We start from the raw sequence: 24515 nt of genomic DNA, 5'->3' as shown, positions 1-24515 counted from the left end.
TGTGTCGCAGCGCAGCAGCAGTGGAGGGCTTCCAATTTCTGGTGCGTTTGTTTGTTTGTTTGTTTGTTTGTTTATTTGTTATGCGCACCGGACCCTGAGGTAGCAGGGCGCAAGAGACAAGGAGGTTTACAGAAAGTTACAAGTTACAGAACAAGCAAGTTACAGAGTAGACAGTTTTTTGGCTCTACAGGTGAGACAAGTACAAGTGCAGATAGAGCGCCACCAAACAGTCAAATCAATGGCGAACAAAATAGCAAGTCAGGTAGAGTACAAGTGGAGGTGCGAGAGGTAGAGTGCCATTTATGTTGCATTCTGGGTGAGCCATTTTATGGTATTCTTTCTGAAGTTGTTGAACGTTTGGTCGGATCTAAGTGCAAGAGGTAGGGCGTTCCATAACTGAGCTGCCTTGACTGGGAAGCTGGATCCTCCAATAGTGGTAAGTTTAAATCTGGGCACTAGGAGGCAGTTAGGGCTGACTGTCCTTGTAAGTCTGGAGGGATTTTTCCTATTGAAGCGTTCTGAAAGGTAGCTGTGGCTTTGTTATTTAAACATTTGTGGTTGATGGAGGCAGATTTAAGGTTAATTTTTTCTTGAGTAGAAAGCCATTTGTGTTTACGTCTTATTTCTGAGATATGTGCTCTTCTAGGGATGCTTAAGGCCGCTCTAAGTGCATTATTTTGGAGCACTTGAATTCTATTGATGATTTGTTTGGTTGTCCCTATGTAAAGGGAGTTACAATAATCTAATTTTGATAAGATGAGGGCTCTGGCTAGGATAAGACAACTGTCATCTGATAAATGTTTCCCAGCTCGTATTAATTTACATGTATAGGCCGTGGATGAGGCCAGTGAGTTCACCTGTTTGGTTAAGGATAGTGTTGCATCAAGGTAGAAACCTAAGGTTTTTACTTCTCTGGCGACCTTGATAGTGTTGACATCGATGATGAAGACTGAGTAGTTTTGGTTGAGTTTGGAGATGCGGGCTGCAGTGCCCAGGATGATAAGCTCTGTTTTGTCATCGTTCAAGCATAGGCCATGGTTGGCCATCCATGCTTGAACGATGCTATAGACTCTGTTCACCAGAGCCAGGTCTTCAACATAATCCCCATTAAGTGGTAGGAGAATCTGGGTATCGTCTGCGTAGTTGGTATAGGTGATACCCAGATTATCGAGATCGTCGAAGAGTGGCTTGGTGAAGATGTTATAGAGTGTTGGCGAGACACAGGATCCCTGTGGCACTCCGCAGGTGATAGGAATCGGGTCTGCTGTCGCTGCGGGGGAGAACACCCTCATGGTCCTGTCACTAAGGAATGACTGTATCCAGACTATCGCCTCCCCTGAGAAGTGGGCCGCTGAGTCCAAGTGATTGCATAGGACTCTGTGGTCCACCAAATCAAAGGCGGCTGAGAGGTCCAGAAAGAGAAGGAGAGCTAGTTTGCCCTTGTCTCTGAGTGAGTCTATTTGGGCCTTTAGGTCAATAAGGGCTGTGTCTGTGCCGTGTTGCGGGCGGAAACCGGATTGGCGTGTTCCAAGGAGATGGTTTATCTCAAGGAAGTTCTGGATTTGGGTGTACGCTACCTTGTTTAACATTTTTAGTAAGAAAGGCACTGTGGTGATGGGTCTATAATTTGTAGGAATGTTGGGGTCCAAAGTTTGTTTTTTCAGGAGGGGGGAGTACCCAAGATTCTTTTAGGTTGCGAGGGATGGTGCCCGTAGTGAAGGAGGCATTAATAAGTTTTGTGATGAAGGGGGCTAGATCTCTAGCCGCGTCCTTTATCAATTGTGCGGGGCATTGGTCACCTTTGCAATTAGACGGTTTAAGAGTCAGAATGGTCTTTTCTACCTCAATTACTGAGACCTTGGAGAAGCGGAATTGGGTAGATTCTTTGGGTTTGGGTGTGGGGGTTTTGTCCACAGGAGGTTGGGTTGGTAATGAGGCTTTCTTTAGGGCAATTTTAGTTTGGAGGTTGGCCACTTTGTTGGTTAGTGCCAGTTGTATGTCAGTACACCAGGTTTTATCTTTGATGGAATTGTCCTGTGCTGCGATAGGAGTTTCCAGTTCTTTTAGGATGGAGAATAGCTCCTTCATACTGGAGTTGGCTTGGGTGATCCTATTATTATAGGTTTCTTGTTTGGTCAGGATGATCTCTTTTTTGTATTGCGAGGAGATGTTTATTAGGTTGGTTTTATTTTCAGCGGTAGGATGCCGGTTCCATGCTGTTTCACATTTTCTCTTCTGTAGTCTTAAGTTTTTTAAATGGGGTGTAAACCAGGAGTTTAGATGCTTTTTTGGTTTACTGTTTCTAAGTTTAAGCTGAGCAACTCTGTCAAGGGCAGTGGACATAGCGTTATTGAATTCCTCCACTAGGATGCCTGGGTCGGTATGGTCAGGTAGAGAATTAAGTTTGGGTAGGATGTGAGGCAGAATATTATCCGCTGTGATATTTTTCTTATTTCTGGTTAAGGTGGGTATGGCGGGAGTGGGTGTTAGAACTGTGGTTCTATTAGTGTTGAGGGTAAAGGAGATAAGGTGATGGTCTGACCATATTTGGGGGGCAATGGCTGTTATAGAGGGGTTACAGTTATGACTGGCAATCCAGTCTAGAGTTCTCCCTTTGGTATGTGTGGGAATATTCACGATCTGCGTGTAGCCTAGTTCTGACAAGGTATTAGCTGTGGCAGTAGCCTGGAGGTCATTGATATCGTTGTACCCTAGGTTGAAGTCTCCTAACACTAAGGTTTGAGAGGAATTTTTTAGCTTCTCAGAGATAACAGAGGTGATATCTTCATTGAAGGTATTGGTGGGGCCTGGGGGTCTATAGAGGAGGTAAATATTAAGTGTTTGGGAATTGGCGGTGGGTAGTTTGATAGAAAGAAGCTCACAGGATTTCAGGTAGGGTGTGGAGGTGATTCTCATAGATAGGTTGGATTTGGCGATAATTGCTATTCCTCCACCTCGTGCGTCTGGTCTGTCAGCTCTAAGGATGGTATACTTTTCTGGGACTGCTAGAGTGAGTGCAGGACCTGCTGCCTCATGGAGCCATGATTCAGTAATGGCGATGAAATCAAGGTCGTTTTCGCGTATGACATCTGCTATGTCAGTAGCATGCGCGACTAAAGATCTGGCATTGATCAATGCAGCTTTTAATTCTGGTTCTGGCTGCACTGTGAGAGGGAGGTTGGCTATATGTTTATTAATTTTATGGTGGAGTTTGCGCCTGAGAGGGGCGGTGGTTTCCAATGGTGGGAGTAATTTGGGTCAGAGGTGTTCCAGGTTGATATTGTGTTTGATAATGGGTTCGAATATTTTGGGTAGTCGAGCCCGGAGTCTAAGGTTCCTCTGTGCTAGGTTACAAGGTTTGGAGGTAGGTTGTATGTGGGCTCCTGAGCCCTCTATGGGCAGAAATGTAGGCGTGGTCATATAGACGATAGTAAGTATAGCTATCAGATTGGTGAGTAATGCTTGGTGGACTAGGTTAGGCAGGTAAGAGTACATAGTGTTAGTTCTAGTTAAGCTAGGGGGACTAGACTTAAATGCTGTGGTTGGATACTGGGCAGAGTAGGCTAAGAACGGTCATCAAATACTAGGCAGGATGAATGCAGTAATCAAACATTGGGTTAAAAGCAACAGTCAAATACTGGGCTAAATGCAGCAATCAAATAATGGGCTAAATGCAACAGTCAAATACTGGGCTAAATGCAGCAATCAAATACTGACAATACAGCAATTTGTCCCCCTGGTATCCGGTGTCCCCCCCAGCTGGGATATTGTCCATACTTTGAAGGGCAGCGGCTCTTTCATAGCAACTTTCAGCTCCTATTGGCTTCCCCTCGTCGTAGGGTTCCACTCCGCGCACCACCGCTCCTCGATCGCCGGCTCGCAAGGGCCTGTTAGTTGTGGAGCACCGAACCTGCACAGTGTCACTTCGATGTTGGCGTCACGCAGGAGCACCGCTGCACCACGGGAGATCCGCCCCGGCGAGCCGGCCTGCCCAAACCGGGGCACAGCCGATCAACTGATGAATCAGACCCAGCGGCTGTTCAAACCCTGGGCGCCGTCTCGCCCACACCAGTTATAGCTCCCTGCTGGGGGTTGGGGGGCCGGCTCCTAGACGAAACTTCCTGTTTTTTCATCCCTCATATACAGCAGCGAGGGCACCTTTGTATCTTGTATGGCCTGTAGGTTACTCTGGAGACAGGGTGTCAAGACCGTATCAGGGGGCTCCGGCGCAGATCGAGAAGGCCGCCTCGTCACCTCCCGCTCCCCCAGCCCGACTCACTCCAGGTGCATGTCCTCAGTTGGTGCGAGCCACACCTCTGGGTTCCAGTTCCGTCAGGATTCAATCTGCAATCGGATGTTTGCACCGATGGTGTGGACAGGTTGTATTCCGTGAGGAGTATAATTAGGGTTGTTCAGGTGACGGAGTCAATGAGGCGTGAGTTTCATGCTCAAGCGGCCATGGCCGCCCGCCAGCTTCAGAAGGCACGGTCTCTGTAGTTGCCGCTGATCGGTGGCTTGCCTGCAGGGGTCCTTCCCTGTTGCCTCTCCCCCGTGGGTCCACACCATGCCAGTTGGGCTCCCGGGTAGATGCGCGGCAGCCTGCAGTGCCCGCAGACATGGGCCAGCGCTGTACGAACCGTTCCAGCATCCCAATTCTCCCGCGTGGTTGGCAAGCCCCCGGCACTATCGGAGAGGTCCGGAGGATTCGTTGGGTGGCTTGGGCTGCCTCCGCAATCCTGCTGCGCTTCAAACGGACAGGCTGTCTGTTTTCCCAGGCTCCGGCAGCGCCATCGGCCGCGGCCACCAAGGCTGTCTGTTACCTCGTGTCTCTCGGTCACAGGCGAAGCGGGTCCCCGCCGGCAATTCTCAGGGTTTCTCTGTCACTATCCACAGTGCGCCTTCCCTCACCAGTCGTCAACTCCTTTATTCTGCCCCGGCGGCCATCTTGGGAAGCTTCCCTCTTCGCCGCCGCGCAGCACCTCGCCCGGTGTTTAGCCACGAAAGGGATGTTACTGCAGGCCCGTAAGTTCGATGTGGGCACCCTCGGACATTCACACTCCCATATGTGAAACTTCAGTGAAAATCGTGCCGCCAAAACAGGATATTTTGTTAGGATTTCGTCGGCGGCCAGTGGAGCTCACGAGGGTCATGAAGGCTGCCTTTGCTTGCTGGCCACGCCCCAATGCTTTTTCATACTTGGTGAAGTCCGTTTCGCACCCCTAATAGTATGAGTTTAGGGTCTCTTGGAACTGGGGACCCAGTATATCGGAGAGTCTAGTGGTGCATGGCGTCCAGAACTTCTGCAGTACTCCACACTCCCAGATCATATGGAAAAAAGCGCCTTCTGTTCTTTTGCACGGGAGACATTCCCCATCCTTGCCCCCCCCCCATTTGGCTATCATTTTACTAGAGTAGTATGACCTATGTAATATTCTGAGCTGTATCAGACGCAGCGTGGCATCAATACCTATTTCTCGGGGGAACATCAACGCTTCCACCCATTCTTTCGCCTCCAGGATGCCCAGGTCATTTTCCCATTTTTCTTTCAACTTTGTAAGATCTCTAGTGCCAAAGGAGTTGAGCGCTTGGTAAAGGGTCGAGGTAACCTTAGAAGGGATACGGTCTGGGAGAACACTTATCTCTAGGGGGGTACCGGCGGGGATATCAGCCAGGTTCGGGAATTGGGCATTCATGTCGTGAGTGAGCCGAGAGTGTCTAAAGAGGTCCATGGGTTGCAGCCCATACTTCCCATGATGAGCCTCAAAATACAAAATTCGCCCCTCTTGAATAATGTCTGCCAGTGTGCATAAGCCTTGCTTCCCCCAGGTCCCAAAGTATCCAATGTTCTGTATTTCAGGGAGGTTTGAGTTATGCCTCAAGGGCTGAACCAATGTTGGTCTGGCAGCTCATCCTATGTGTCGGTGTGCCTCCTCCCGAACTTGCCAGGTGTGGAGTGACATCCTTGGAATCCCTTTCAAGCCCTTGGTGTCATCGTATAGTAACAGGAGGGAGGAGTCGCCGATTTTTACCCAGATATGCAGGAGCATCGGGTCGCTGTGTAGCCACTCATTTACCACCCCCGTTTGTGCCGCCCAGTAATAGATGTGAATATTCAGTAATCCTATACCACCCTCCCATATCGAGCGCTGGAGAGTCTTAAGCGCAACACAGGGCTGTTTCTCACCCCAGAGCATTGTACGTAGGGTCCTTTCAATGGACACAAAGGTTTCGGGGGGGGGGGGGGGGCGGGAAGTGGGACGTTCTGAAGGACATGCAGTAGCCTTCCAAGCGTCATCATTTTGAACAGCGCCGCCTGTCCCAACAACGATAGCGGAAGGGCCTGCCAGTGTGAAACGTCTTCTCTGAATCTATCCACCACCGGTTGCAGGTTGAGCCTAAGATTTAGAAATGAGGGCTCCTGGAGAAGACCCTATTCTGCCTAGGAGGGCTTCTTATGAAACAAGGATATAAATGAAAGGGTCGGTGGTTCACTCGTGCACTCCCCTTTTGTTCAATCACCGTAAAAATAAAGTAAACACTTTATGGGTTGTACCCAGGTATGATGATTCTCAATTTTTATATAGTTACATCTATTTGCGTAAAGTATGGTACAATATAAAACATCACAAAATTATTAGGTTTTGGTCATACAGAAAAAAACAGAAAAACACTGGGTTTCCCGATCCACGAGCTGACATCAGGATCGCGTCGTACATTGTGACTCAGCATTTACTGCAAGAGCACATCCCTTGCTGCACGCAGCCGCACGCGCACAGATCACTACAGAGGATACTCTGAAAATCCCTTGAGGTTCTGCCGATGCGTATAACGCACCCAGAAGTCCACAGCCCGACTTAGAGGAGTCCATTGTGAACTTCATAGATGAGAGTTCCCTCCCATTAGAATACGTGTGGCCATTTCCTTTCCACAGCACTCCATGAACCTCCTGCTCATAGAGTCCCCCGTCCTGAAGAAGGCTGTATCAGATATGAGGCATATCCAGCCCCTATAGATGGCTGAAACACCCCAGTGTAGACGCACCTTTTAACCACAGTGTTACCAGTGTATTGACACTGCCTTGTAAAAAAAACCTGTTTTCTTATTTCTGTTCCAAATGTTCACTTGTTTTTTTGACACTGTTCGCCATATATCGACAGTAGAGGATTTATACTCTGTTCAATGCACAAGCAATTGTATTGATTTGTTGGCTATGTTCTTGTGTTTTTTTCTGTATGACCAAAACCTAATAATTCTGTGATGTTTTATATTTAACCATATTTTACGCAAATAGATGTGACTATATAAAAATTGAGAATCATCATACCTGGGTACAACCCATAAATTGTTTACTTTATTTTTACGGTGACTGAACAAAAGGGGAGTGCACGAGTGAACCACCGACCCTTTCATTTGTATCAGGTTGAGCCTAAGGAAACCATCTAGCGTTGGACTGACCCGTATGCCCAAATAGGTAAAGCCCAGAACTGAGACCGGGTATGGACAATGTTCGGGGATCGCAGCATTGCCTCCCTGGATAGGGAAGTATATTGTCTTCTGTTTATTCACCCGAAGTCCCCCAAAATATTGGTACTCTGAGAGAACCTGGGACAGAACCAGGCAGGAGACCACTGGGTTGCCGAGGTAGATAAGGAGGTCATCTGCATATAGCGAGACTCGATAACCCCACCCACCCCCAGCCAAGTGAACCCAGACCAGTTAACATCTGTTCTTAGTCTAATCGCTAAAGGTTTGATTACGAGAAAAAAACAGAAGAGGTGAGACGGGGCAGCCCTGTCTGGTTCCACGACCCAGCGGGAACATCCTAGCTTCAGGAAGAGTACAGAGGAGTTTGACCCATGACATGAAGCCTTGCCCGAATTCCATCCGTCTCATAATCTCCCACAGAGCATCCCACTGAGTCAAAGGCTTTCTTGAAATCGCAAGGAGGGCCAACGGGTCCGGGATCTCAGGGGCTCAGTCTAGGGCAATCTGAACCCTGCGTAGGTTCATTCGAGTAGATTTGCCTGGCATAAATCCACACTGGTCTGGGTAGAATGTTTGCTTCCCCGTTTATCAATGATATGGGCCTATATGAGGCACAACGTTCCGGCGGTTTCCCGGGTTTGGGAATTACCACAATCCATGTCCTCCGAAAGTCCAGGGGGAGTGCGCCTAGCTCCCTACTGCGGGGGAACATGCGGTGCATGTGCCTCATTAGCACCCCACCTAATCGCTTCTAGGTCTCCACCAGAAAGCCTTTAGGGCCAGGAGTCTTCACTGATTGCAATTGTGCCAGTGCTTCCCCCACTTCCGCTTCGGTGATCTCGGAGTCAAGTTGCTCAACCTGTTGTCCAGAGAGCCTAGGCGTTGTAATTGAATCAAGGAAGTTTGAGCTGCCTAGTATGGGGGGGTACAATCGTGCATAGTAATTGGCAAAAGCCCCCGCGTTATCGGAGTCCCCTCTCAGTATTTCCCCATCGTCCACTTGTTTGGCCCATACCCGCCCCTTGCATAATTCCAGTCTTTCTCTAACCAGGCCAGAGATTTGCTTGCTTTGTCCTCCTTTTCATAAATGTGGCTCCGGACTGACCAATGGCCCGCCCAAGCGTTATCCAGGGAAGTGTTTTTTAGAACCTCTTGTGCCGTTATCAGGGCTTCATGTGCGTTTTGGGTCCCCTCTTCTAGCAGTTGTTCCTCCCGCCTGACCACTTGAGTCTCTGCCTCAACAACCTCTTTAGTGTGTTGTTTACGGTGAGCTGCCACCAAGAAATGGCTTCCCCACGAAGGACTGTCTTAGACGCTTCCTATCTCGTAATTGGGCAGTCTACCGACCCTTCATTGAGGCCAAAATACTCTGAGGTGTTATTGGAGAGTCCCTCCGCAATCCCAGGTATCCCTAGATAATAGGCATTCAAGCGCCAACTGGCTTTCCATTTATGCTGCCTGCCCTTCAGCTTTAGCAGTAGGGGGGAGTGATCCGATATCCCTCTCGCAAGGAATTCTGCAGATGTTAACCTATGAGCCATATTCTTGGGAATAAGGACATAGTCAAGTTTTGCGAATGACTTATGTGCATTGGAGTAAAGTGAAAACCCTGTGCCGAGGTGTGCAATGCCCTCCTTGTGTCAAATAGTCCCATTGCCTCTGCGAAGGTGTATAGTTTGGTGTATAGTTTGGTCGGGACATCCACCCCCCTGTTGCCCCTGTGTGTTCTGTTTTGAGCGACCTCCATAACCTAATTAAAGTCCCCACCCATTGCCCAAGAGTCCACACGCTCCTCTATCATTATTGTTTGTAGCTCACTGAGGAGCTCTGCTGTAAGTGTGGGGTGTGTGTAGGCAGCAATGAGGCCTAAGGCCTCCCCCCAGATGTCACTGAGTACCACCAGGAACATGCCGTGGGGGTCCGATCTCACTTTCTTAGCTTGAAACGGCACTCGCTTATGAAGAAGAATCATAGTGCCCCTAGAGAATGCAGCCTGATATGTTTGTGGATAATTGAACCTTTTAAAGACCCTGCAGCTAGTGCCCATTAAGTGGGTTTCAGTGATAAAGGAAACAACAGGGAAGTATCGATTGAGATATTGAAGCACCAGCTTCCATTTTATGCAAGATCCCAGGCCGTTAACATTCCAGGTCATCAGTGAGATCTGTCCCATCTGTGTCATGTCATCGTCACCATCGACCTGTTTCGTCTGAGGATGATGTTGTATGTCTTGGATCACCCTCATGTCATGTGCCGCCTCCAGTCCCAAACCCTGGCGTCTGCTCCATGCCATCCCCGCTACTGCTTCACACTTGTACAATTCAAACCACAAGTGTCGAACCTTTTTAACTCGCAAAAATTGAGAACTCCCATTCCTCGATCTGGGCGAAGGGGGTACCCTGTTTCCATATTTTACCCAGTGTAACAATGAACATTTATACCCATTTCCCCCAATACCCACAAACCATACCCCGCAAACTCCCCCCAACCTGCACTCTGCCCCTCCCCCTAACCAGAAGCACCATTCGCCCAAACTCATGTAACCTTAAACACATTAAAACCAATTTGGGGAAACCCTGGGGGCTGTCTATTTCTCTTCACCTCCATCCGGAGCTGCAAGACTCGTGTGGGTCCCAATCTTAACGGTGGAGTGTTCCTCCACATAGGAGCAGGGGGGAGAGAACACCCCCAACAAGCACCCCCTCGGGTTCTCGTAGGGCCCTTCGTGTGTCACCGGATTTTATGTTCCCCCCACTTTCTCTGGTAATCCTACGTTCCCATCTTCTTCGTGTGTTGCCGTTTGTTGCTCAGGGGGTTGGGTATCACCAGCATTACTCTTGCCATATGAAGGAGGGTATTGCGATCCCTGTAGTCTGGCCATCACTGTGTGCAGGGGGGGGAGAGGGGGCGGGGAACCGGTCTGCCAGCTGGGATCCTGTGCGCCCTCTCAATGGAAAAGACGTTTGAGAGTTTTTTGGGGGCCTGAGAAGCAACTTTCCAGGAAGAGTTCCATAGAGGGCCCCTCCTCCCGTTCCGGAAGACCGAGTATGCAGAGATTATTGCGGCAGGACCGCCCTTTGCTGTCTTCTGCTCCTATTTTCTAAAATGGTGAGTTTCCGCTCCATTTGTTCGAGGCGGCCCGCCACTTTCTTGACAGTGTCAGATATCCGCTGCTCCGTTTGTTCTACACGGGATGTTAAGTTTCTCAGGTCCTGTCTCAAGAAGGAAACTTCAGAGGTAAGCCCATCAATTTTGGTCTCTACCGATGTCCTGGATTCGCTGACGACCCGGGGGCAGGGCGCTCGTATATTTATCGATTTTGTTCTGCGTTGCTCCCCTGCAGGATGTATCCTTCACCATTTCTCAGGTATGGTGGAGCGACCCAGGGGCAGTATTTCGTAGCTTTATGGCACCCCGTGGCCCTGTGCGTGGTAAGGTAGGTTGTCCCACCGTTGCCACCCTCTTATGCCTCGTCGTGTGAGTGTTGTGTAGGAGGGGGATATAGGGCCATGAATCCACGGTCCAGTGTCAGTGCGCTATTCCAGAATACCCCTCCGGTAATTCAATTATATTGCTAAAGTCTCCTACGGTGCACATTGCCCTTGTGCCGAAGTGTCTATGGCCGCTCTTATATGCGGCAACGTGATCTCGGGTCCGGTCCGACTCCCCGGATAGTGCAGTTCTTGGGGGCATAAAAAGTACCCTCCGTTCAGCAAAGGACCATGGGGCTTCAGTAGTCGGTGTCTCTTATGGCTCAGATGGCGGCCCCATATAAAAGGCCTATCTCCGCATCACAGTTGAGGGGGGGGTCAGGTGGGCCTCATAGGAAATATTGACTGAGGCACCCACTCTGTCTGCAGGAGTTCTCGTTCCAACGCCGGCCATCTGGGCCTGTCTTCGCCCTGTTTGCCTGGGCCTGTGTACCATTCAGCCCTTTTCTACAGGTTAATGACCCATATATTGTCTTTCTCCCTTTCCGTAGATGGCTAGTGTACTCAGTGTGCCACTTACTTGACAGACCTTACTGCAGTCCAAGACCACGTGTTGTGGTATGCAGGCTCCCCAAGCCGACCGCCATGTGGTCTTTCTCTGTGCTCCAAAGGTTCGTAGGGAGGGGGGGTGGGCAGAGGGGTGAGCCCCCGCTGACCTACCTCCGCTTCTCCTTCACTTGTTCACCGGGCCCACTTCAGGGAGGAACCGCAGGTGGCGAGTTCATCTGGGCGCACGCCTCACAGCGGAGCCGGCTTCCAATGGCCGCTCGGCTTCATCCTTGCGCCCTTCAGCTCGCTGCCAGTTTTACCCACCACTGAGGTCTCAACACTCTGTCGGCCCGCACCGCACCTGTTTATGGTCACTGCCTTTGGTCATCCGCGGTCCCAGCACACTGCTCGCCAAACCCGGTGAAGCAGCCCCCAGGTCCTGGGCACTCCACGGATTCCACCGCCTGCAGTCGGCTTGGCTCTTATAAGGGCATGACGGACAGTCCAGGACACAGGTGTCCAGCACGGCCCAAGTGCCTGTTGACTATGCCAGCCCAGTGGCTCAGCAGCGCTCCTCCTCCCTCTGATCTCTTCAGGCTCCACACGGCCCAGAATGCTGCGAACACGAGGGCGTCACTGGCGGCTAAGAGAGCTCCGATTTTGTCCAGCAAGCTCCGGTTTTCCCCAAAATTTTGTGATATTGGCATGTATGCTCTCTCCACACCTCGGGTATCAGCAGGACCCTGGCCCTTAAGGGAAAGTAGGATATTTATAAGGAAATTAGGCAGCCCCGGCGGACCCACAGATTCTTATGTCCGCATTTGTTGGCTGCTCAACAGCGCCCTCTTTTTTTTGTCTTTGACGTATCATTATCTGGCCTCTTGAACTTTTTCTGAGATTATCGATTATTATTTGCCTAGTAGGACACTGTAATTACTGCTGTGTTGGAATCGCACCACAGTTTGAGTGCAAGAATGTGTAATGTAAATGAGGTTTTCTAACTAAGCTAGGATAGTCACTATGTACTAAATATTCAATAGAATGGAAATTGTTTGCTCTTTGTTTTATTTCTCTTGAGTAGTTTTCTACTGAGTAGTAATTCATTTGAAATAGAGTAGCAAAGTGCCCACCTTCTTTGTTCTCTTGTCATCTACGGTACAAGTACACCAGCTGGAATGTTGCGCTTCGAAATTGCTTATTTGTGAGCTATGTCCACACTGTGGTTTGTACTATTTATGGACAGCCTTCTGTGTCATGTGTGCGATCTTGATCACTTGTTTTTTGTACAAAGTAGGACTGCAGACGCACTAAGCATCATCTTGCCTGCGAATCCCAGCAATATGTGTTTTAGCGTTTTGCATACAGGTCTCTGTTTATGTAAGGGAATTGAATTTTGTTTGCTGGTCTTGATTCAGGCTTGTCTGAATCATATTTTCTATCAGTACTCTGTCTCTGATATCTACCTGGATATTTATCTTCATTTCTGTTTTTTATGGTCATAGGTTTTGATGTGTTTTACAGAATTCAGTCTAGGGGATCCCCACTGAGTTGGGTTGGTTAGTTTTGTGTGAACAGATATGTTTTGCCTTAATGTGGTAGTGGTATGCTCACTCATGTTTATTCTGTCACAATGGGTGGCAGTTTCCTGCTGCTTTTTTTCCGTTAGTTCACTCTTCTGTAACTTTCAGTGATAATGGATTTTTCACCCACTTTTCTCTGTGGAGTACATTTTGGTTTTATCTTTTCTATCTTTCTCCATCTGAATTTGCAGCACTGAGTATTAGGAAGGATTTTCTCTAACTTTTTGTACTTAACCAAATGTATCTTTGAGGGACCATTGATTCTTTTTACCCACATCTCTGTGGTATACACCTGTTTTGCCTTCTCCATCTGACCTTACAGTTCTGTGTCTTAGAAAGGGTTTCATCTAACTGTGTGCACTTAACTAAATGACACAGAAGTCTTTGTTATTTGGGTTTTGCTATTTCTTTGATGGTATGTTGTATTTTTTGCTTGCAGAAAGGCCCAGAAGAAGGATCTGGATTATCCAAATAGCATTGGCCTTTAACTCTGTTCCTCTCCTGTATTTCACTTGTTCTACATGAAAACACACTTTTAATTGTTTAACTTGGTAATGATTGATTTGAACATTAGCTACATTGTATAAACACTCAACCTTGCTAGTTCTGCTTGACAGACCTATTGTGAGCACACTACATTATAGCCATCCAGCTATAATTCTCTAGTGTTTATTTGCAAGTTGAACAACACATTTCTTGGGGATCTAAGACCCCTAATTCGATGATTGAGGAGAGGCTAGGTTTGCAAAGAACTCAGCCTTTTATGAAGTGATCATGTTATCAGAGGCAAACAGCTTAAAATTGGATTTCTTAAAGTTAAACTTCCATTACATTTTCTTAATCTTTAACGTTCATTAAGACTCATTATCGCATTCCAGAATTGGATGACTCGGAGTGTCAAAATTTTATCGCTTCCAGATTTAATTAAGGTCCATCCTTGTTCTGTATTCAACTGTACTCTTGTTCGGGGCAACATTCCACTGAATAAAAGTAATTTATTCTCCAGAGCTATACAGTCCATAATGAGGTGTTGTATAGACTCCACTTGGTCTTGCTGTAAGCAGAATCTACAACATATCTGTGAGGCTGGCAGTTGTTCTGTTTTAACCAAAACCTCCCCTGTTGGGAGGAGGTTTAGACGAAGTCTCATAAATGTATCTCTGCTGGCTTGGTCAGGACACAGTTGCAGATATTGAGGCATTTCATGTAAAGCCCTTATTTCCAATTCACTGTTCAAATCAGGTTGGTATGTTGGGTACGGATCCAGTCATTTCTTACGATCTTCATTTTTCCGCCTTTTGTGGTCGATTAATAACCCTGTCCATGGAGATCTCTTCAATCCGCATTATTTGAGAACATGCTTCTTTCCACCTATTTAAAACAGAAAATTTGTTATTTTCCTTCTTAAGATGTCAATTGCAGGAATATCATCTTTTGATATTATCTTTCTATGTAACGTTAGAGATTTCCAGGTTTTTATCGCCTCGAGTGATTGCCATGCGATTTCATACCTTATACGTGGCATTGGATAGGATGGAGGGAGAGATAAGATCTTTCTCCAGATGATCCCTTCAAGTTGTGTCCACAGTTATGGGGGTACATTCAAAATTGTTTCAGAGCCTTGTCAAAATCGGCATTATTTTTTGTCTATAGAAAGTTAAAATTGGTTTTAGTGAAAACTTCCCGTACTTGAGATGTAGGACTCTTCCCTGACGAGCCAGAGATAGGGCTTTTTCTTTCAGCTTTCCAACCCATTCTTTTCCTGTTGGGGATTATTTGGTAGGAGCCCTAGATACTTGAACAAGGTTGCTGTCTCCACTTTTTTCCCTTCCAGAAATATACTTAGTGGCTTCTTCTTGGTGTTTGGATAACTGGAAAGGGTCATCACTTTTGTATTTTTAACATTGATATTTAAATCATTGGCCTTGACATATGATTCAAGTTGTACTATTTGGTGCTGTAATCCGACTTGCATTCTATCAAGGATTACTAGATCATCGGTGTATAATATATATGCTTTGATCATCGGTGTATAATATGTATGCTATTTGCGCATTGTTCAGGCTCTGCGGGTTTACTTTTGTATTTATTTGATGTTCTTTTAGGTCAGAGATGAACAGACTGAATAGGGTTGCCGCCAGTGGGCAACCCTGTTTCAGTCCATTCCATGTGAGAATTTTAGATGAAAGGTGTCCTTGTTGAGAAAATGTAATTCTTATTGATGCATTAGAATACAGGGCTTTAATTGGATTCAGGATCTCCTTTGGATAGTTCCAGCTTTCAAGCTTGCTCCATAATTTTGTTCTATTAATTGCATCAAAAGCAAGCTGGAGATCGATGAAGGCTGCATGTGTCGTCGAATTTTCTTTTATAGCTTCAAACTTTAGGATATTTAAGATAAGCAGGTTGACGTTTGTCCCTACGTTTTTTACTAAACCCATTTGCCTTGGGTCGCACCTGCCCGCAGCCATTGCTCACTTGATCAGTTGTTTTAATAGTAATAGTAAACATGCAAATTGCCTAGCGGGTCAAGAAGGGCTATAGGGTGATAGTTTGGTGGGTTTTGTCTGTCTCCTTGCTTAAAAATCAGTATCAAAATGGCTGATTGCCAGCTAGATGGTATTGACCTTGTTTTATTTATTAGCTTGAATAGATCTTGAATCGATCCAGACACAACTCTGTCCACAATTCGGGATTCTGTCTCAGGTTTTCATTGCATAATCCATCCGGCCCGGGAGCACGCAAAGGATTTAAGTGCTTCATATGTTTCAATAGATCATCGGCGTCCCAAGCTATGTTCCATCTAGCGGTTGAAGGTGGCTCTCTTGCTTTGCAGTCTTCCAATCGGTCCTTGTACATCGATGAAAAGTACTTAATCCATTCTTTCTCAATGACATCTTGACATCTTGGATTAGCTTTCTTTGCTGGTCGTAATTCCCATTTAATAAAATCCAAAGATTCCTGGAGTTTTGATTCACTAATAGGTAGGCAGGGATAAAAAGAGTGAAAAAAGGCGCTGATGAGGCAGAGCAGAGACTAGTAGTCCAGGATTTCCCTCCTTAGTCCGTTCCTCCCTCTTCCGTACTTGCCCCTCTTTTCGTGACTTGTTTGATATACTGCAGTTCTGTTTTAAAAAAATGTTTAAGTTCTTCTTTAGTGTCGATTTAGATATTGTTTTCAATAACTCTTGTAAGCATTTTGTTGTAATTTACTATTGTTATGCATTATTGTTTATGGTATGTTGATAAACTGGTTGTACAGGGCTCTGATACGTATGGGTCAGCTTTGCATGCTTTATTTGTTTAAAATAAAATGATGCCCAGCAAGGGGGAAATATGCACCTCGGGTTACTGTTGGAGCTCTTGTTTTGAGGAACATTGTCTGGCATTTCAGAGGAAGACTGTCCTTGTGGGCAGACTTAGAGTGCTGTGAAAATTGGCATTTCACCTTGGCCATGGCCAAGCTTTTCCCCACCAGGGAGCCCCAGCAGTGTGCCAATACCTCCCCGGAGGGAAAAGCTGTTATGCAGCCCAGCCAGAACTCCAGAACGGTTGGAGGTGATGTCCCCGGCCTAGGGCATCCATCTTCCATGTGGGTCTACCTTCTCCAAATACAGCGGCAGTCCCAGGGAGCCCGGGTAGGGACATTGTCCTTTCCTGGTGGGAGAGGCTGTAACACAGGCCAGCCAGAGCTCCAGGATAGTCAGGGGGGATGTCCGCGGCCTTGGGCGGCTGTCTCCCATGTGGGTCGACCATCCACAAGTGCAGCAGCAGTCGCAGCGAGCCATGGCAGGGCCCTGTGAGAAACCAGAAGATGTCTCACCCACTAGTCCCAGGGGTGCTGTCATCCAGGTGGCCAGGACATAGCCATAGTTTTTAGATCCAGTTCCTGGTGGTGGACAAGTTCGGGAGGATCACCTGGATGAGGGGTCTTCGGGGAGTGGAAGTGGAACACTTCCCAATAACACCTTTTCCCCATCCTACCAAGTAGGATACGTAGGAATTCAAACCCTGCCCCTTTTCCGACACACACTCTTCTCACGGACAGTTCACCGTGAGCGACAGTGGACTAACACCAGAGCCGTATACCTGACATGTCCCAACACCATGGCATGGTGAGGCAATTGCAAATTAGAATATTACACACACCTGACTTCCATCACACTTCCCCCACTGATAAAAGGCGGAGCACAAAGGCACACTATGAGCAAGGCAAAACACACAAGGAAACAGTTCCAAGATGGCAGTTTAATACAAGGAGAAAGATGGCGAGACCCGAGAGAGACGTAAGGAGGGTAGCACCTGTGAACTCTAAAGACTGTTACTTTCATGAGCCTTGGAAAGTAAAAAAACGAAGACCAGGAACTAAGGCTGATCAAACCTGCACAGTGTGGCAGAGGTACCTTGGGCTCTCCCGCGTCGTTAACCAAGGTGGGGAGGAGCGATTGCTGCCGTGGTACTGTCCTTGGCTCCAACAACAAGGTGGCCTCAGAAAAAGCAGCACAGCCAGTGAATCTGAGAGACTGATACCAGACCAGCCTGTGTTTTGAACCAAGGTTGCAAGCGTCAACATTGTACAACAATGTGTGAGGCGTTTGTAATGAGCGACGCAGACCTGAATGACAACCAAGAGGAGTAACTGAACGTTATAATTGAACTTTGGAAGTTAAGAAAAGATACCTTACACAGAGTGGTTTGGCGCCACGTGGGTGCCCATTCGGTCGCTGTTTGGTATCCAACTGATGCAGAGACTAACTGACCAACAGAAAGGGATCTGAGCCCGGCTGAGGGGGATCCGTGGTGAGGCGTAGGTCACCAAAGGAAGAATTATCTGAACTTTTGTTTTGGAAGGATCTGAGCCCAACTGAGGGGCATTCAACATTGAACTTTTGCCTTGGAAGGCATCTCATACGGTCTGAGGGGGATCTAGGGTGAACACCCCAAATTGAATACTGGAAAAGGGAAAAGAGCGTTTTCATAGTGTTTTTATGTGTACCAGGCCTTCTGAGTCAAGAGACTTACAGGAAGTAAAGAAGCTTAGATACAGAAGGTTTTGAACTATCAAAAGGAACTGCATCCTCATGCTGCAGAAGCCAGAGTGTGTGCTTTGCTCGAGTGAACCGCCTCTTCCCGTGCTGAAAAAGTGGGGTAAGGAGGCCAACAGCCCAAACACCCTGACGTATAATTTTGTGAACACTTCTTTCTTTTTCATGGACTTCACCCCCCGCTATTTGTAAATTATTGGTAAGGATTGGTAATATTCTTTTTTTAGCATAGGCCCTTTTATGTTGTCAAGACTCCACTAGGACTGCATTGTTTATTATTTGATGGTCGTACTTGCTCCCATCTTTAAATTTAGGTTTAGATAGGCGTTTATCACACCCGCATGAGAGTTCAATAAACACCCTTGAACACTGGTCACTTGTGTCTATCTTACTGTTGATACCATGCCTTCCTTACAGTCCCCATCCTTCCCAGAGGAAAGTCCTGTAATGCAACCCAACCTGAGCTCCAGGATGGTTGGGGGTGATGTCCCTGCCTTTGATGACTGTCCCTCATGTGGGTTGACTGTCCACAAGTCCAGTGGCTGTTCCAGGGAGCATCTGCAGGGGCCCCATCCTTTCCTGGATGGAGAAGCTGTAACGCAACCCAGCTATAGCTCCAGGGTGGTAAGTGGGTCATGTCCCTGGCATTAGGTGGCTGTCTCCCATGTGGGTTAAATGTCCCTAAGCCCAGCGGTGCTTCCAGGGAGGCCCGGCACAGTCCCTGTCCTTTTCCGCAGGGAGCAGCTGTAATAGAGGCCAGCCAGAACTCCAGGATTGTCGGAGGTGATGCCTCTGGCCTTGGGTGCCTGTCTCCCATGTGGGTCGACTGTCCCCAAGTCCAGCAACAGTCCAGGGAGCCCCAGCAAGGTCCCCATTCCTCCCCAAAGGGAAAATATGTAGCGCAGCCCAGCCAGAGGTGCAGCATGGGCTTGCGGACGGTAGACTGACATTGGAGACATCCGTCCAGGGAGGGGGACATCACCCACCAAGGATGGGTTGATGAAAGGGGTGGGGGTGATACGAGCATAATAGTTCTGATTTGTTTTTGGTGGGCTGACCACAGATAATGAATGTTTTTTGTTTTGTTTACAGTTGTGGCAGGCAGAAGCTTTCGCTGACTTATGTAAGTAGTACGAAATGTCCTTTTGTTATTAAACTATAACTGTTATAATTATGTTGTAATATGGCGGCGGATTGTTAGTGTGGTTGGCGGGACTGTGACTGAAGTGTCATTGGTGTGGTCGGGAGCGGGTGGAGCAGAGGTAATGCCCAGGGAGCCCCTCCGGGACACCCATCCCTTCCCGGAGGGAGGAGCTGGAAACGCAGGTCAGCCAGAGCACCGGGATAGTTGGGGGTGATGTCCCTGGCTTGAACGGCTGTCTCCCATGTGGGTGAACATCCCCAAGTGCAGTGGCAGTCTTAGGGAGCTCCGGCCGGGTCCCCATCCCTTCCCAGAGGGACATTCTGTAACGCAGCTCAGGATGGTTGGATGTACTGTCGCTGGCCTTGGGTACCCTTCTCCCATGTGAGTTGACCGTCCCCAAGTCCAGCCTGGAGCGCTGACTGGGCTGCGTTACAGCTTTTCCCTCTGGGGAGGAATGTGGACCCTGCCGGGGCTCCGTGAGACAGCCGGTGGACTTGGGGACAGACGACCCACATGGGTGACAGAGGACTTCACCTCCGACCATCCTGGAGTGCTGGCTGTGCTGCGTTACAGAATTTCCCTCTGGGAAGGGATGGGGGCCCTGCCGGCGATCCCTGGGACAACCGCTGCACTTAGGGATGGACGACCCACATGGGAGATGGGTGCCCAAAGCCAGGGACATCCGCCCTTGACTATACTGGGGCTATAGCGGGCCTGCGTTACAGCTTCTCTCGCCAGGAAAGGACAGGGACCCTGCCGGGGCTCCCTGGGACTGCTGCTGTGCTTGGGGACGGTAGAACCAAATGGGAGACAGATGCCCAAAGTCGGGGACATCACCCCTAACCGTCCTGACGTTCTGGCTCGGCTGCGTTACAGCTTTTCCCACCGGGGAGGGATTAGCACAATGGCGAGCCTCCCTGGTGGGGAAAAGCTGTAACACAGCACAGCCAGATCTCCGTGGACAGTTAGGGATGATGTTCCCGGCCTTGGGCATTTGTTTCCCATGTAGGTCTACCACCCAAAGCCCAGCGGCAGTCCCAGGGAGCCCCGGCAAGGTCACCATCCTTTTCGGGAGGGAGAAGCTGTAAAGCACGTCAGCCATAGCTCCAGTATAGTTGGGGGTGATGTCCCTGGCCTTAGGTGCCTGTCTCCCATGTGGGTTGACTGTCCATAAGCCCAACGGCGGTCCCAGGGAACCCTGGCAGGGACTCCTTCCCGGAGGAAAAAGCTGTTATGCAGGCCACCGTGGGCGGTTGTCTCCGATGTGGGCCGACCATCCCCAAGTGCAGCGGCAGTTCCAGGGAGCCCCGGCAGGGTCCTCCGTCCTTTCCCGAAGGGAGAAGCTGTAACGCAGGCCAGCCAGAGCTCCAGGATAGTCGGGGGTGATGTCCCTGGCCTTGGGCGGCTGTCTCTCATATGGGTCGACCAACCGCAAGCCCAACAGCGGTTCCAGGGAGCCCCAGTGTGGTCACCATCCCTTCCCGGAGGGAAATGTAACGCAGGCCAGCCAGGGCTCCAGGTTGGTTGGGGGTGATGTACCTGGCCTTGGGCACCCATCTCCCATGTGGGTCGACCATCCCCAAGCCCAGCCTGGAGCTCTGGCTGAGCTGCGGTACAGCGTTTCCCTCTGGGGCAGAATGGGGTCCCTGACGGGGCTCCCCGGAATTGCTGCTGGACTTGGGGACTAATGACCCACGTGGGAGACAGCCGCTCAAGGCCAGGGACATCACCCCTGATCATCCTGGAGTGCTGGCTGGGCTGTGCTACAGAATTTCCCTCGGGGAAGGTATGGGGACCCTTCCGTGGCTGCCGGGGCTCCCTGGGGCAGCCGCTGCACTTGGGGATGGTCGCCCATATAGGAGACAGCTGCCCAAGGCCAGGGACATCACCCCCAACTATCCTGGAGCTCTGGCTGGCCTGCGTTACAACTTCTCCCTCTGGGAAAGGACGGGGATCCTTGAAGCATTCTAATGGCTTTCCCAATCACATTAACACACAAGCCTGCAAAAGAGGTTAGTAAATGCATCGGTCCAAGGGATGTCCATGGATGTACTTCCCAATACGTCGTAGTTTTTAAGCATGCTAGGTCTTTCACAGTGGTAAATTTTCAATTTTTCTTTGAAATATCACCAAATCACTTTACACCCCTGTTGCACTAACAGCACTAAATTGGCTTGAGGCAAATTGGATAGCAGATTGATTTAGGATACTCCAGGGCAAGGCCGTGTTCTTGGATATTCTTACATGTTCCATAATGAAGTATTCATGTGCATATGTTTGTGCATGTGTGCGTGTCTGTTTTTTTCCTCTGATGGTCCCAATGTGCGCAGGTAGCACTATGGCCCAGACCAGTAAGCCACTGCAGTAACCTTCAAAATATGATGGGTCGAGCCAGCCTGACAGGTTTTGAACATGTATCCTTCAGGCTGAAAACAGATGTCTGAGGCTAGCGCTTAACTTATGTTGTCATTTTACTGGTCCATTTGCCAACAACATTTCACAATATGTCTAGGTTTTAGGACAACTACAGAGGTGTTTACAGAACTCTTACTAAAAAAAAATAGTTTCAGAAAGATCACACAATTTACGTGAGTCAGCCTGTAAACAACTTTTGTCTCTCCTGCCTCAGAATTCATAGGGTTTATGCTACTTGGTACTAGAAGTATAGCTCAAATGTTTACCAAATAAATGTGCCTTTTTTTGAGGTGATGTGGGGTCGCATTTGGATTTAAAATGTTTTAAGCTTCTCTGTCAGAGGGCTACAAAACATCTAGCAACATCAAGCTCCCCCTTGCCATTTCTACTGTGCTGATTTCCCACATGAGAATAGATAGAACAAATTTGCATCCACTGTACCAAATGTGTAAATAGTTTTCATATTCCGTTTTTATCCTGATAGGTTTTTATCCTGGTAGGTTTGTACGCTCAAGGGCCAGAAATGTGCACTGCTAGTCCAACCTGTCAACTCCCTTCTCCCTCCACCTGTAGACTCGCCTGTTTTCAATGGAGGAGGAAAATCAGGGTTAAGTACAAAATGCATCATACATAAGTGCAATATAAACCTTGAAAACCCCTTCTTCAGTACGTTTTTGTTATTGCCGGCAGCATCCTTTGGAGGAGCCACTGCAGCTGGGGCAAAATATTTTCTTATCTTCATGATATTCATGGAGGACACTGCGGACATCAATCCTAATTTGGCACTTGTTTATGGGATTGACGTCCCAGTGTTGGAGTGGGAGGATAGCAGGGGATATTCTCATTCTAAGATGGAAATTCGGTTATGAGCGAACTGCCTTACCAACTTCCTAAATGGCAGCAACTTTTTTCAACCTGTTCAGAGACCTTCTGACTTGAAAAGATGAATCTTGTATCCTGAAACTTGCCAGATGAAATGTCCCATCAATAAAGCTTTCTGGTCAGTCAATATAAGTAATACATCTTTCACATCAGCCACCAGTTTGCTATATAAAGTGTCTCCATTACGATAAACATGAATTGGCATGTCACCCCGCGCCAATTTGCCCAAGTCTTAGCCCGCCTTAATGACTGAAACCAGGGTCCCCTTACACATTATGCTTGATGATGAAAAGAGGCCTATAAAACATGTTTTTGTCTGCTTAAGAAGACCCCTACTACACTGGTTTTATGTATAGGTGTATTTACGCCTGCTTTCTTACGAAGCCAAATTAAGATCCATATTTCTATGGCTGCAAATGTGTAGTGTGAAGTCCTGAAACTATGTAGGAAAATCGCTTGGGATGTGCTTTTAAATGCCAAAGGGATGGGGTTGGTGTGGTTAAAACTGGTTAAGGCAATGGTATTCAATATTTGCATTTGGAATGAATGCAAGACCTACTCCGAATGATATTAAGGTCATTAAACACTCAAATGCTGAGTGGGCAATGAGGCGTTTCTAAACAGGAAGCGCTATGGGTAGAACTAAAATGGAGTATTTGCTTTTTAAAAGGATTTGGGGCCTTGAAGTGTACCTTAATTGGATGTCTAATCTGTACATATATCTGCACCCGTTTAAGGCGCATTATCGCTACAGCACCTTCTCTGGCCCCCACCCTTTCCATATGCCCCCCCAAGAACATCCTGCACCATTGAGCTCATGCCATCCGGCCGGAGCCCACCTTCCAAACAAATCCCAATAAAACTATTTGCACCCCAGACAGAGCACTGGGTGCAAATAGCTTCAGGGTAATGCCCTGGCCTACTTAGCCTCAGTGTGGGAGGCTGATGGGCCATTACTGGCTACGACAGAGGGCTGATAGCTTAATTGTTTTTACATTTTAGTCTTGATTTTCTCCTCTGGCCTGTGGAACGTCGAAGTGGCAAACTGGCAGCTCTGAATGCCTCCTGTTATGATACTATACAACCAAATCAGTAGTTTGTTGTTCTAGTATGCCCATTTTTGTAGAGCCACAGGGATGCTCTTGATTGTAAGGAGACAAGGTATTAGATGAAGATCTTTGGCTATACGTTTTTTTAATAATGTGGATACTCTGTATTTCTTATCTGTTGCAATTTATTTAGATTTCACATTGTTCCTCTGATGTAGGTATATGAAATCTATTTCTTTCTGAAGGTGCAGTTAGTACGCTTTCTTCAATGAATTTCTTTTTATTTACATGCCTTGGAAGGATTTGGCGGGGTATGGTCGTCTGCTTTTCCTGTTTTTTTAGGAGCTGCTTAATATAGGCAGTTTTGAAAGCATTCAGTAAAATTCCTATCTCCAGTGATAGATTTGTCAATGTTTGGAAGTATAAACAGGAGGCTTTTTTTTTAGGGAGTAGATGTTTGTCTGGTGGGCAGGGGCCACTGGGTGATCCCTCCTTATTGCTCTCCTTTACTAGCTTGTTGAACGTTTCTTCTTAGATTGAACTGAATTCGTTAAGAGACCTTATGAGAGTTTATTGTACTGTTCTGAGGTTAGCCGCCAGTTATTATGCTCCAATAGCTTTATCAGTTGTGCTAGAAGGAGCATTGGATTCACTTAAATCTATTTATCTATCTATCTATATTTATTTTTATATAGCGCCGTTCGCCCAAAGGCCTCAGAGCACTCACAAAAGACGGACATACATTAATACAAACAGGACAAAAAATTGGCGGCAGGATGCTGATTTTCCAGGAAGAAAACGGGGTGGGTATCTGCTTACACTGCTCCTTCATCAAACAGCCAGGTCTTAAGTTGCTTTTTGAATATATTGATGGATCCACAGTTTTTTTTTTAAAGAGAGAGGAAGGGAGTTCCATACCATAGAGGCCCAGAAGTT

The 24515-nt window shown here is 47.8% G+C and overlaps 1 protein-coding gene across 5 annotated transcripts in view; it reads left to right on the top strand.

Moving 5' to 3' along the window:
- Positions 1-24515, top strand: part of TPK1 (thiamin pyrophosphokinase 1) — a 2318051-nt gene that overhangs the window by 77030 nt on the left and 2216506 nt on the right. For 4 of the 5 annotated variants that reach the window (XM_069648300.1, XM_069648305.1, XM_069648301.1 and 1 more), the window contains exon 2: positions 19182-19212. The exons of the other annotated variant lie outside the window; for it this stretch is intronic. The gene's annotated coding sequence lies outside the window, so the exon portion shown is untranslated. The remainder of the gene's footprint in view (positions 1-19181; positions 19213-24515) is intronic. 5 annotated transcript variants of the gene reach the window in all.

Source organism: Ambystoma mexicanum, chromosome 2q, assembly GCF_040938575.1.
Source record: "Ambystoma mexicanum isolate Mex_15411 chromosome 2q, UKY_AmexF1_1, whole genome shotgun sequence".
NCBI classification, from domain to species: Eukaryota; Metazoa; Chordata; class Amphibia; order Caudata; family Ambystomatidae; genus Ambystoma; species Ambystoma mexicanum.
The sequence above is the reverse complement of the archived record's forward strand: the minus strand, read 5'-3'. Positions and strand labels throughout refer to the sequence as shown.